This window comes from Marmota monax, unplaced genomic scaffold (assembly GCF_021218885.2).
Source record: "Marmota monax isolate L192 unplaced genomic scaffold, Marmota_monax_Labrador192_F-V1.1 WCK01_AAM20220418_F8-fsc00020, whole genome shotgun sequence".
In the NCBI taxonomy this organism is placed as follows: domain Eukaryota; kingdom Metazoa; phylum Chordata; class Mammalia; order Rodentia; family Sciuridae; genus Marmota; species Marmota monax.
In genome coordinates this window covers 6,962,771-6,974,364 of record NW_026692912.1, presented here as the reverse complement: position 1 = coordinate 6,974,364, position 11,594 = coordinate 6,962,771, and positions in this window count along the sequence as shown.

Here is an 11,594-nt window from a genome sequence, read left to right as displayed (position 1 = left end):
AATCCTGGAGCAGCATGCTAGGCACTGCTCTGCCCCAGCCCTTTTTATTTTTTGTTGAAGCAAGGTCTTGCCAAGTTTTTATTTTTTAATTTTTGAATTTTTTTTTTGGCAGGACTGAGGATTGAACATAGGACCTTGCTCATGCTAGGCAAATTGTCCACCAACTTAGCTATATCCTCAAGCCTTTTTTTTTTTTAATTTTGAGATGGGGTCTCACTGAGTTGCCCAGGCTGGCCTTAAGCTTGTGATCCTCCTGCCTCAGTCACCTGAATAGCTGAGATTAGAGGTGTGCACACCACATTTGGCATGGAAGCCTTTTAAATAGATGTTGCCAAAATCATGTAGCCCTAGCTAGTAAACACTTCTGCTAGGGCTAGTAAACACTTTATATCTGTTTTGTGTCACTTACAAATTCAAGTCCATGTGATTTTATTAATACCTCCTCTGGTAAGCACTGTGCTGTGGGAGACAAAAAGATGAGTAAGATCTGGTCATGGAGAGATCACCTTGCAGAGCACCCTGCTCTGGCACACCAGTAGTCATTAAGTAAGCCAGGAGCAACTGTGGCATGAGAGGCATCCTGGAGCTTCTGTGGTTTGGATAGGCTTAGAAACATTCTTGGGATTTTTACCTGGCAAGAGGGTGAAGAGATGCTCCAGGCAAAGGTCAAGATTGCTTAATCAAAGAGACACGGGGCTGCTCCAGGCACAGAGGTCAGCAGTAGACTCTACCCTGAGACGATGTCTCAGCATCACTTCCCTGGGATTGTGGTTGAATCATTTAACATCTTTCTTCATGTCACTCCAACAATAAAATAAGACAGCATATACTCTGCCTGTGCCAGACATTGTCTAGACCAGTATTTTTCCAAAGTACAAAGTCTCACCCATTCCTGAAACCAACTTTATGGTTTTATGTGATATGACTATCAGTTTATTTCTTTGTGTATTTTACTTGTTTTGTCTGTTGTCTATTCCACTAATATGTAAAAAGGGCAAGAATTTTTATCTCCTTCCATTCACCCTTTTTCCTCTTCTTCATTCACAAGTATTTTCCACTTGTAATAGTCCTTGGCATATAGTGAGTGTTAATACCTACTTGTTGAAAGAATGCGTGAAAGAATATATATATGACCTGGTTGCATTGTAAAATGTATTTAAAAAAATATTTTTCTAGTTGTAGATGGAAACAAAATTTTTATTATATTTATCTACTTTTATGTGGTACTGAGGATCGAACCCAGTGCCTCACACATGCAAGGCAAGTGCTTTACCACTGAGCTACAACTCCAGCCCCAAATGCATTTATTTTTTCCACTGTGAGTCAGGGCAAAGAAGCTTTGAAAGCCACTGCTAAATAATTCATATAACAATGCTTTAGTTAATTTCAGAGATGGATCCACAACCCCCCACCCCACCCCCACCTCCACACAGTCTGTCAGCTGTCTCATTAAATTGTCTCGATTCCTTGCTTCAATTTGGCCTTTATGTGAGCTGAAGGACCACTCAAATAAGGGATTTGGCAGATATGGTTACAATAAGAATACGAGATAAAATAGAGAATGTGAATCCACTGTGCAACCCATGCCCACTATCAGAATCCTGTCAGCAGGAGTCCCATTGCAACAATATTGAAGTCGACCATATTTACTAAGTGTTTTTCTTATTCACCTCTGTATGCACAGTGCCCATTAGATGCCCAGTATTTTTAAAAAATGATCAAATAATAATATGGAGGGGCAGTGTATCCCAGTGGTTAGAGCACTTGTCTAGCACATGTGAGACACCAGGTTCAATCCTCAGCACCACATAAAAATAAATTAAAGGTACTGTGTCCATCTACAACTGAAAAAAAAATTTTAAAGAATAAAATTTAAAAAAATGAATATGGACTATGAGGAGCAGGAGTTTATAGTCACTGTCCTCAGGAGTCTGACATCATAGAGCATGTGAGACAAGCACACAACTAATACTGGGTGCAACCTGGTGAGAACAGGAGCCTGAAAGAACCAGTGAAGCTACAACAGAGAGGGCATTTGAACTTGACTTTCAAATGAGAGGATTTTAGCCAGGAAAGACAGGGAAGCCATACTCAAAGCAAAGGAAACGCCTGCCTAGGGGCAGGAGGGGAACAGGAATAGGGGCCATTATGAAGCTACCAGAAGTTCAATTTGCTGGAGCACAGATAGATTTGTGTAGATAGATAATTGGAAATGAGACTAAGAGTGGAGTGGATTCATAATCAAGAGGGTTTTTTTTTTAATTTTTTTTAAATATTTATTTATTTTTTAGTTCTTGGCGGACACAACATCTCTGTTTGCATGTGGTGCTGAGGATCGAACCCGGGCCGCACGCATGCCAGGCGAGCGCGCTACCGCTTGAGCCACATCCCCAGCCCCATCAAGAGGGTTTTGAATTCCAGGATGTCCAGAGTCTTTAGCCTGGTACACAGCTAGAAGCCATTGAACATTTTTGGGCATAAGTAGGTATGAAGAAGAACTGATTGAACCCTCTTCAGCTTTCCACTGCACCAGAATGTGATGATGTTTTTAACTCCTGCTGTCTGCCTTAATGCCAGGGAAAAGCAACTTTGAGGATAATCCCTAGGTTCTCCTTAGACCCCTTTGCTTTCTCCCTCAGTAGTTGCATGTGTCATTTAAAGGTTATCTTTTCTGAGTGTGAATCAATGGAGAGCATATACTTAACATGCATGAGGCTCTGGGGTTAAGCCCCAGCACCAGAAATTTTTTTTTTCCAAAATTCATCTTTTCAGTAATGCCTTCTGACTGGCCATGTATCTCAGTGATAAGAGTGCTTCCCTTATCACTGGATTCAATCCATAGTACCACAAAAACAAGTCAACGATGCTTCTTTGAGCATCCCTATTTAAAACTTTCTTTCACATACAATTTGGCTTAATTTTCTTATGTGGTGATTTACCATCCTCAAAAATAGAACATGATTAATTTTACCTTGTGTATCTTACTTCTCCCACTAGGATATAAGAGTAATGACTGCAGATTTTTTTTTTTTTTTTTAAGTTTCCTGATATTATGCCTGGTAAAGCATAGTGAGTGTTCAAATGTTTTAATAAATAAACAAAAAAAAGTCCAAAGGGAAAATTGGCACCTCAGTCCTCAGCAGTGGACTCTCTGGGAAGTAGACCCTCTTCCCAGGTGAAATGTACCTATGCACAAAAACTATGCCTATCATTTTAGGGGGTTCCTGGACTCAGTGAAGACCACCCATGGGTCTCAAGTTAAAACCCTGTGATCAAAAGTAATTCAGCTACCTCACTGGATTCTTCTCTGACAGACTTTTGGAAATCTCAATGGCATAGATTTTATTACTGTTGAGAATCTCCCAGGAGATTTGGAGCCTTGCAATATTGTAGCAAGTATAGTAAAACTGGCAGCAATAGTTCTGTTAAGAAAACATCATCAATCTGTGTATGGGGTGAAGGTGGGAGTTCATAACCCACTAGAATCAAAGTGTGGAATATGATATGTCAAGAAATTTGTAATGTTTTGAACAACCCACAATAAAAATTAAAAAAAAAAAAAAATATTTCACCTATTTCCAACTACAAAAAAAAAAAAAAAAAAAAAAAAAGAAAAGAATAACATCAACGGACAAATATATTTCCCTAATTTTTTCTTAAAAAAAAAAAAAAAAAAAAAAAAAAAAGAAAACATCATTATGTGCCAGCTCTTGATTAAGTTCTCTTTGGGAAACACCCAACAGTGAAACATAGGCTTTGAACAGCCACAGCTAAGGCACAAACCTCCATCCTGGGACATGCAGACCTTCATTAGAGAATTGGGGTATTGTCCCTATTCACCCACTTTGTGAGTTAAATGCTCACAGATAGAAAGCTGATCCTTTGAATAAACTTGGCTCCTTGGGAATGACAGATGCCTTGTAGGTGACAATGATTGGCTTATGCGTTCAAAAGAAGGAGGCAGAGGCGTAGGTGGGAGAGAAGGGCACCAGTATTGGTCCATTTGGACTGCTATGTCAAAATACTGTAGGTATTTTATAATACCTAATTTATAAAGAATTTACTGCTTTTTTACTGCTTACGGTTCTGGAGGCGGGAATGTCCAAGATCAAAGCAGCAGATTCAGTGTCCAGAAAGAGCCTATTTGCTGGTCCACAGATGGTGTCTTCTATGCATCCCCACATGGTGGAAGGGACACTACGAACTCCCTCACCCCTCTTTACAAGGACACAAATCCTATTCTGAAGGCATAACCTTTCACCTCCCAAATGGCCCACCTCCTATTACCATCACTTTGGGAGTTAGGTTTTTTTTTTTTTTTTGAGAGAATTTTTTTTTTTTTAATTTATTTCTTAGTTTTCAGCGAACACAACATCTTTGTTTGTATGTGGTGCTGAGGATCGAACCCGGGCCGCATGCATGCCAGGCGAGCGCGCTACCACTTGAGCCACAACCCCAGCCCGGGAGTTAGGTTTTAACACAAAATTTTGGGGTGAACACAAACAGATCATAGCAACGCCCTAGGCAGAGGGCGGGGGAGAAGTGGGCACATGGCAGAGAGAGAGGACAATGGTGTAACATCAAGAGCTAGCAATCCTTGTGGATGGTTTGGAAATTTATCAGAAAGGCTTCAGAGAGAATAAGATTTGTAGTTAGATTTTCCCGGGAAGCGGTGGGGGATAGATTCGTGGAGGCAAGAAGATCACTCAGGTGGGTTTTAAGTAACATGGGCAAAATGGTGTGGGCTGACTGAGCTGGTGGCAGTGAGGAGAAAGAGAAGGGAAGAGATTTAAAGATACTCAGGCAGTGGGAACAGATTGTGAAGTGTGGAGGAAGGAGGAAGTTCCTGGGATAACTTGGGTTTCTGGCAGCAAGGTAGATAGAGAGGCTATATCTTTGGGAAGGAAATGGGGTGAGATGTAGGTTTAAGGAGCTTATCTCAACTGGGGTTCCACTAGAGAAATGTGCCCTAAAGTTTCAAGGCTTCACTCTCTGGGATGCATTAACACCTGCTTTTGCATCTAGAATGGTATTAGTTATGTGCCTCTGTTATCTTTGGGAAACTGAGAAAATAAGCCCTCCAGTTATTTTCTGTGGTTTACATGGAGAACCCCAGTTGAGAAAGGTTTAGTAGATAACTTAGGTCGACATATGCTAAGGCTGTGGGACTGGAAAGTGTCTAAGACTAAATATGAGTATCAAACGATGAGAAAAGAAATCTAGAATCTAGAAATGCAGCAGAAAACCCAAGGGACAATGGTACAAGCTCACTTGGAAGCCAAAGAGCAGAGCATTCTGAGGCAGAGGGGGTCAATCTGTTTCCCAACGTGTGGTGATTGCCATTAGTGATGCTACAAGGGGAAGAGAGGGCAAACATTTTTAATAGTAATAACTATGTACTCAGATTCAAGATGGTGGAATAGGGCTGGGGATAGAGCTCAGTTGGAAGAGTGCTTGCCTTGCATGCACAAGGCCCTGGATTCAAATCCCCAGCACCACAAAAAACAAAGATGGCGGAATAGAGGAGTCTGCATTCTTGGCTACTCCGCAGCATGAAACCAAGAAAGCAGACAGGCAGCTTCTCTGCAAGGTGGGTGAACAAAAGAAAAGTGTGTGTGTGTGGGGGGGACTTTACTGGAACCTAAAACTGGACATTCAAAACAGACTAGGGACACTGGGCGTTGGAAATAATAAAATAAGGGGAAAAAATCCCCAGTAGTACAGCTGCTGCCACAGCCAGGCCAGAAGCTCCAGTCAGAGAGGACCCTCCATGAGTGTAGAGGAGGGATAACGGGATTAAAAGAATCTGCATTTGGGGCAGGCCCGAGGCATGTCTGGGTACCAAGGAGATTGACCGAGGACTCACTGCACAATATCTGCGTGTGGGGAAAGAAGCTGCCATCTCTCCATACACCGTGCAGAGAACAAAGGAAGGAACCATTTTGCAGCTGCAGCCAGGGGCCTGGCAACAGAGGAAGCTGATTCCTGGCAAACCTGAGTTTGGCTGGACATACAGGATCAGTGAACACACAGGGCACGACATAGAGTGTGTTAAGTGACCAGGAGAAAATCAGTTGTGGAGAGGTTTACACAGGGGGCACCTGCTGGGAGAGATGCATCTGGCTAGGAAATCAGAAGGGTGCAGGTGGGAAATTGGAGACTGAACCAGACACCAGGAAACGTAGGGTCTGCAGGGGCCTAGGGGACTAAGAATTGGCTCCCCCATCACACAAGTGGAACCCAGGGGAGATCCCTGGGGTAGAGTCTCCCAGCATGGACTGTGAAGTACCTGGTGCTGGAGGTGAGCTCAATTAAAATCTCCAGACTAATCAGCATTCAGTGAAGAGCCTGGAGCCTGCCTAAGCCTAAACCCTGCCTCCAGGAACTCCACCTCTGGGAATGATTACCTCTCACTCCAGCAGCCCAGAGGGTGGAGCATCACCTCCAGAAGACCCCACCGAAAACTGCTCAGAAGAGAAGCTGAAAATATTTTGAACTCCAACGGAAAGAATTCTTTAACTTTTCTTCAAGACTTTTTTAAAAATTCTTTTTCACTGTCTGTGACCTTAATGGTACATGGTCATTTATACAGTTTCCTATTTTTGTTTTTCTTCTCATCTCTAGCATTTCTGAAGCCAGTTATTTTACATGGATTTACATGGAATAGTGGAGTCTCCATTCCTGGCTACTCCAGGGCATAGGATGTTTGGTTAGTATATTTTAGCTTGGTATTCTTTTTATCTTATTTACTTAAAAAAAAAAATATATATATATATATATATATATATACACACACACACACACACACACTTTTTAGTTGTAGTTGGACATTTATTTTTATGTGGTGCTGAGGATCGAACCCAGTGCCTTGCACATGCTAGTGCTCTACCACTAAGCCACAACCCCAGCCCCTATATTCTGTTTGATTTTTGCTTTTTATATATTATTTTCTCCTGCTGCCCTTGATTCTCTTTTCTTCTGCTAACAGCCAATCTTTATTGTTCTCTCTTTCCCTCTTCCTTTAATCTTTTACTTCTGTCTTCTCTCCTCCTCCCTCGTAATCATCACTTCCTATATCATTTCTGTTCTCTCCCTGTCCACCATCTGAAAATGTAAACCCCTTTGCAAATTTGCTGCTTTTTTAAAAATATTTTTTTATTTGTCAATAGATCTTTATTTATTTATATGTGGTGATGAGAATTGAATCCTGTGCTTCACACATGCTAGGCAAGCGTTCTAAAACTGAGCCACAACCCCAGCCCAAACTTGCTGTTTTTATTATAGGCAATAACTGATCATATCATTTCTGTTTATTGTGATAATTAACATTGTAGATATCACAGTAGGAACTATTTGGTTTAATGATATAAATTGTTTGCATTGGTTGTTATTATTTGTCTCCCCCTAAACAGTGAGGTACTAGAAACCTTCAGGGACAAGTCCACAGGGTAGACACTCTACTGTCTCAGATTCATACTGTTAGATGGGTAGAGACACAAACAACATGAAAAAGCAAGGGAACAAATCGCCCCAAGCAAACCAAGATATTGCAATAACAGAACCCAATGATACCACAGTGGAAGAAATGTCAGAGCAGGAGTCTAGAATGTACATAGTTAAACTGATCTGCAAAGTAAAGGATGATGAAAGAGAGCAAATACAAGTAGTAAAAGATCACTTCAATAAAGACAGAGATTCTGAAAAAATAAACAAAAACCCAGAAATCCGTGAAATGAAGGAAACAATAAACCAAATTAAAAGTTCAATAGAAAGCTTCATCAACAGTCTGGACCACTTGGAAGACAGAACCTCAGGCATTGAAGACAAATATATAGTCTTGAAAACAGAGTTGATCATGGAGAGATGATGTTAAGAAACCATGAACAGAACTTCCAAGAATTATGGGATAACATGAAAAGGCCAAATTTAAGATTTATCAGGATGGATGAAGGCACAGAGATACAAACCAAAGGAATGCATAATCTTTTCAGTGAAATATCAGAAAATTTCCCAAATCAAAAAATGGGAATGGAAAATCAAATAAATACAAGAAGTTTACAGGACACCAAATGTGCAAAATTACAATAGACTAACATCAAGGCACATTATAATGAAAATGCTTAGCATACAGAATAAGGATAGAATTTTAAAGGCAGCATATAGGGGGAAACCAATAAGGACCTCAGCTGAGTTGTCAACCCAGACCCTCAAAGCTAGGAGGTTCAATAATAACTATACCAAACTCTGAAAGAAAATGGATGCCAACCTAGAATCCTATATCTGGCAAAATTAAGCATCAGACTTGAAGATGAAATAAAAACCTTCCATGATAAACAAAAATTAAAAGAATCCCAACCAGAAAGCCTGCACTTCAAATGAAGTGAAAAAAAAAAAGTGAAAACCGGCCAAGAGAGGAACTACACCAAATGAATAGTCAATCAAAGGAGAAAATAATTCAAATGAAAAACTAGAAATAAACCAAAATGACCAGGAACACAAATCATATCTCATTAATAACTCTGAACATTAATGGCCCAAACTCATCAATCTAAAAACATAAGATTGGCAGATCAGATTAAAAAACAAGACCCAAGAGACTCACCTCATAGGCAAAAACATCCATAGATGGAAAGTAAAAGGATAGGAAAAAAAAATCACTCACATGGATCACATAAACAAGCAGGAGTTTCTATCCGCATACCAGATAAAGTGGACTTCAAGCCAAAGTTAATCAGAAGGGACAAAGAAGGACATTTCATACTGCTTACAGGAATTATGCATCAACAAGACATAACAATCATAAATATTTATGCCCCTAAACAATGGAGCATCTATGTAGATCAAACAAACCCTTCTCAACTTCAAGAATCAAAGAGACCACAACACAATAATACTGGGTTTGAATATTTTTATCCACATATATGAATACAAATGTGAATATATGTGAAAATATTTAAATGGACATAGATTTATATATAGTTATTTTTCTTTTGAGATAGTTGTTTACAATTTTGGTAAAATACAGGATATGATTATGTATCTGAATATATGAAAATTCTTGGGTAGGATTTTGGTACATGTGTGTGTGTGTGTGTATATATATATATATGTATATAAAAATGTATATATAAACATATACAGAATATATGTGAAAATATGTACGGATATTCAAAGTAATATTTATAATTTTTGTTTAAAAGTCTCACGATTGTTTAAAAGGTATGGTTAGGTTTAGTTTTGAGTTAAGACTTTGGTTTAGGGGACAGGTTACTTTTGGAACATATCAAAATTTACATTTTTATATATATATATATATATATATATATATATATATATATATACTTTTATCTGTAGATATTTTTAAGGTAAGCAATATTGATATATTACATGTGAAATCTGGGTTATGACTATGGAAATGAGTGTATATAAAGTATCTATGTGTTTTTATGTGAATTTATATCCCCAAATACATAGGTACATTCATGTAAAATGTTATGGTCTGTATGTACAGAGGTTTCTCTGAGGTATATTGGTAGGTATAGAACTAATGTTAGGGTTAGTTTAGGAATTGAACTTTTTTATCCATATATAGGAATACAAATATACATGTAAAAATAGACATGAAAAAATTTAAATCAATATAAATTTGGTTATAGTTGTTTTTCTTTTGAGATGGATGTTTACAATTTCTTTTAGTTTATGATTATGTAACTGAATATATATGAAAATGCATGAGCAGGAAAATTTGGTTGCTGTTAGGATATATTTATATACATATGAATGTATATAAACATAGGGATATATATGTGAAAATATATATGGATATTCAAATTAAAAATAAAATACAAAAATAAAGACATGTATTTATATCTATTTATTGCAAGCAATACAGCATTTATGTAGTATTAGTAACCATACTAATAGTTACTATTTTATCTAGATAGTTACTACACACTAGGCATTGTTCTGTGTGATATATATATAAATCTTCTTTAATCCTCACAATAACCCTATGAGGTAGACATTATGTTACTCTTGGTTTTTTTTATTTTTATTTTTTCCAGTACTGGGAATTAAACCCAGGAGCATTCTACCAGAGCTGCATTTTTATTTTTATTTTAAGGCAGGGTATCACTAAATTGCCCACGCTGGCTTCGAACTTGTGATCCTTCTGCCTCAGCCTCCTGAGTAGCTGGGATTATAGGCGTGCACCATCAAGCCTGGCTGTCTTACACCTTAAAGACGAAACAACTGAGGTGCAGAGATCATGGAATTAGTAAGAGGTAGAGTTCAAATTTTATTCCAGGACCTCTATTTTCTTTAAAGTACCTATTTTTTGCTTTAATATAAATTCATGTAAAAAAAATCAATGTAAAATAAATATCAAATAGTAGGACAGATGTACTATCATAAAAGTTGTGAAAGTGGCACATCATTGACTGTCACTTGGGAGACTGCACCCTGACTGGATAGTTACATTGAGAAATTATGAGAGCAAGAGAACTACATGGTAGCGAACTATACACAGTCTACACATGCACTGAAAATACTGCTCAAAAGAAAATGAGGATCATAGTTCTTCCTGTCTAGGAGCAGGCCAAATGTCATCCTTTCAGTTCTGAGCTTTTATCCATGGGACCGATGACAACAACAAAGCACAAATATAGTATTAACCGTTAACTTTCAAAAATGTATGTTTACTAGTGGGGGTTAGATTCTTTAAAATTGTCCTAAAAGATTCACTGGGTTCTTTAAATTTGACCAAACTCTTGGTGAACAGTATTACTGTAGTTAAATATATTAGAAATCTGTGAAACTATTTTCCTCAATTGCCTTCTGAACATTGGAAAAATTCCTCAGGAATTTTAATTTCTCTTCCTTATTTCATTGGGAGCCCATGAGAAATACAAGAATCTTTCTTATTGCTGAAATACATCTTGTTTAATGTCTTTCATATCCGTCCCTGGTGTCTTATCCGAAAAAATGGCAGTGAAAATGCTCCTACGCAGAGGAAGGAATAGAAGAGGGAAATCAAAAGAAAGAGAAGAAAAAAGAAATGCACTGGGGAAGGAAGATGGCGCAAACACCTTCTGAAATAAGACACAGTGGTCGCGAGGGACTCCCTACTGGGACATATGTTGTGATACCAGGTGTGAGTGCACAGGCACCAGGCAGCCGGAGGCCCCTGTCGCCTCTACCCTCTTCCCTGCTGGTGCTCCCGGAGGTTCTCTCTTCCAGGTAGCAACTCCTTGAGGAACATTTCTCCCAAGACCTAGAGAAAGGCCAGATACCATTCCAGACCCTTGCACCTCCTGCCTCAGCTGTCAATCTTCTTAGTACTTTCTCATGATTGGATCACGAATCTGTCCATCATATGCACAGTTGTTTTAGGGAGGGGGGAGGACCCAAGATTTTCACGGATCTACTTCTTTATTAAAGGAAGAGAACAGGCTCCATCAGAGCCAGGTACTAATGAGGTCAGGTTGACCGTAACAACTCAACCTTCACGGGCTCCTCTGTCCCTTCATGGGCTCGCCTGAAACTCTTCCTCCGGTCTCAGGTGTGTTTGACAGGACCAGCATCCTCATCTCTCT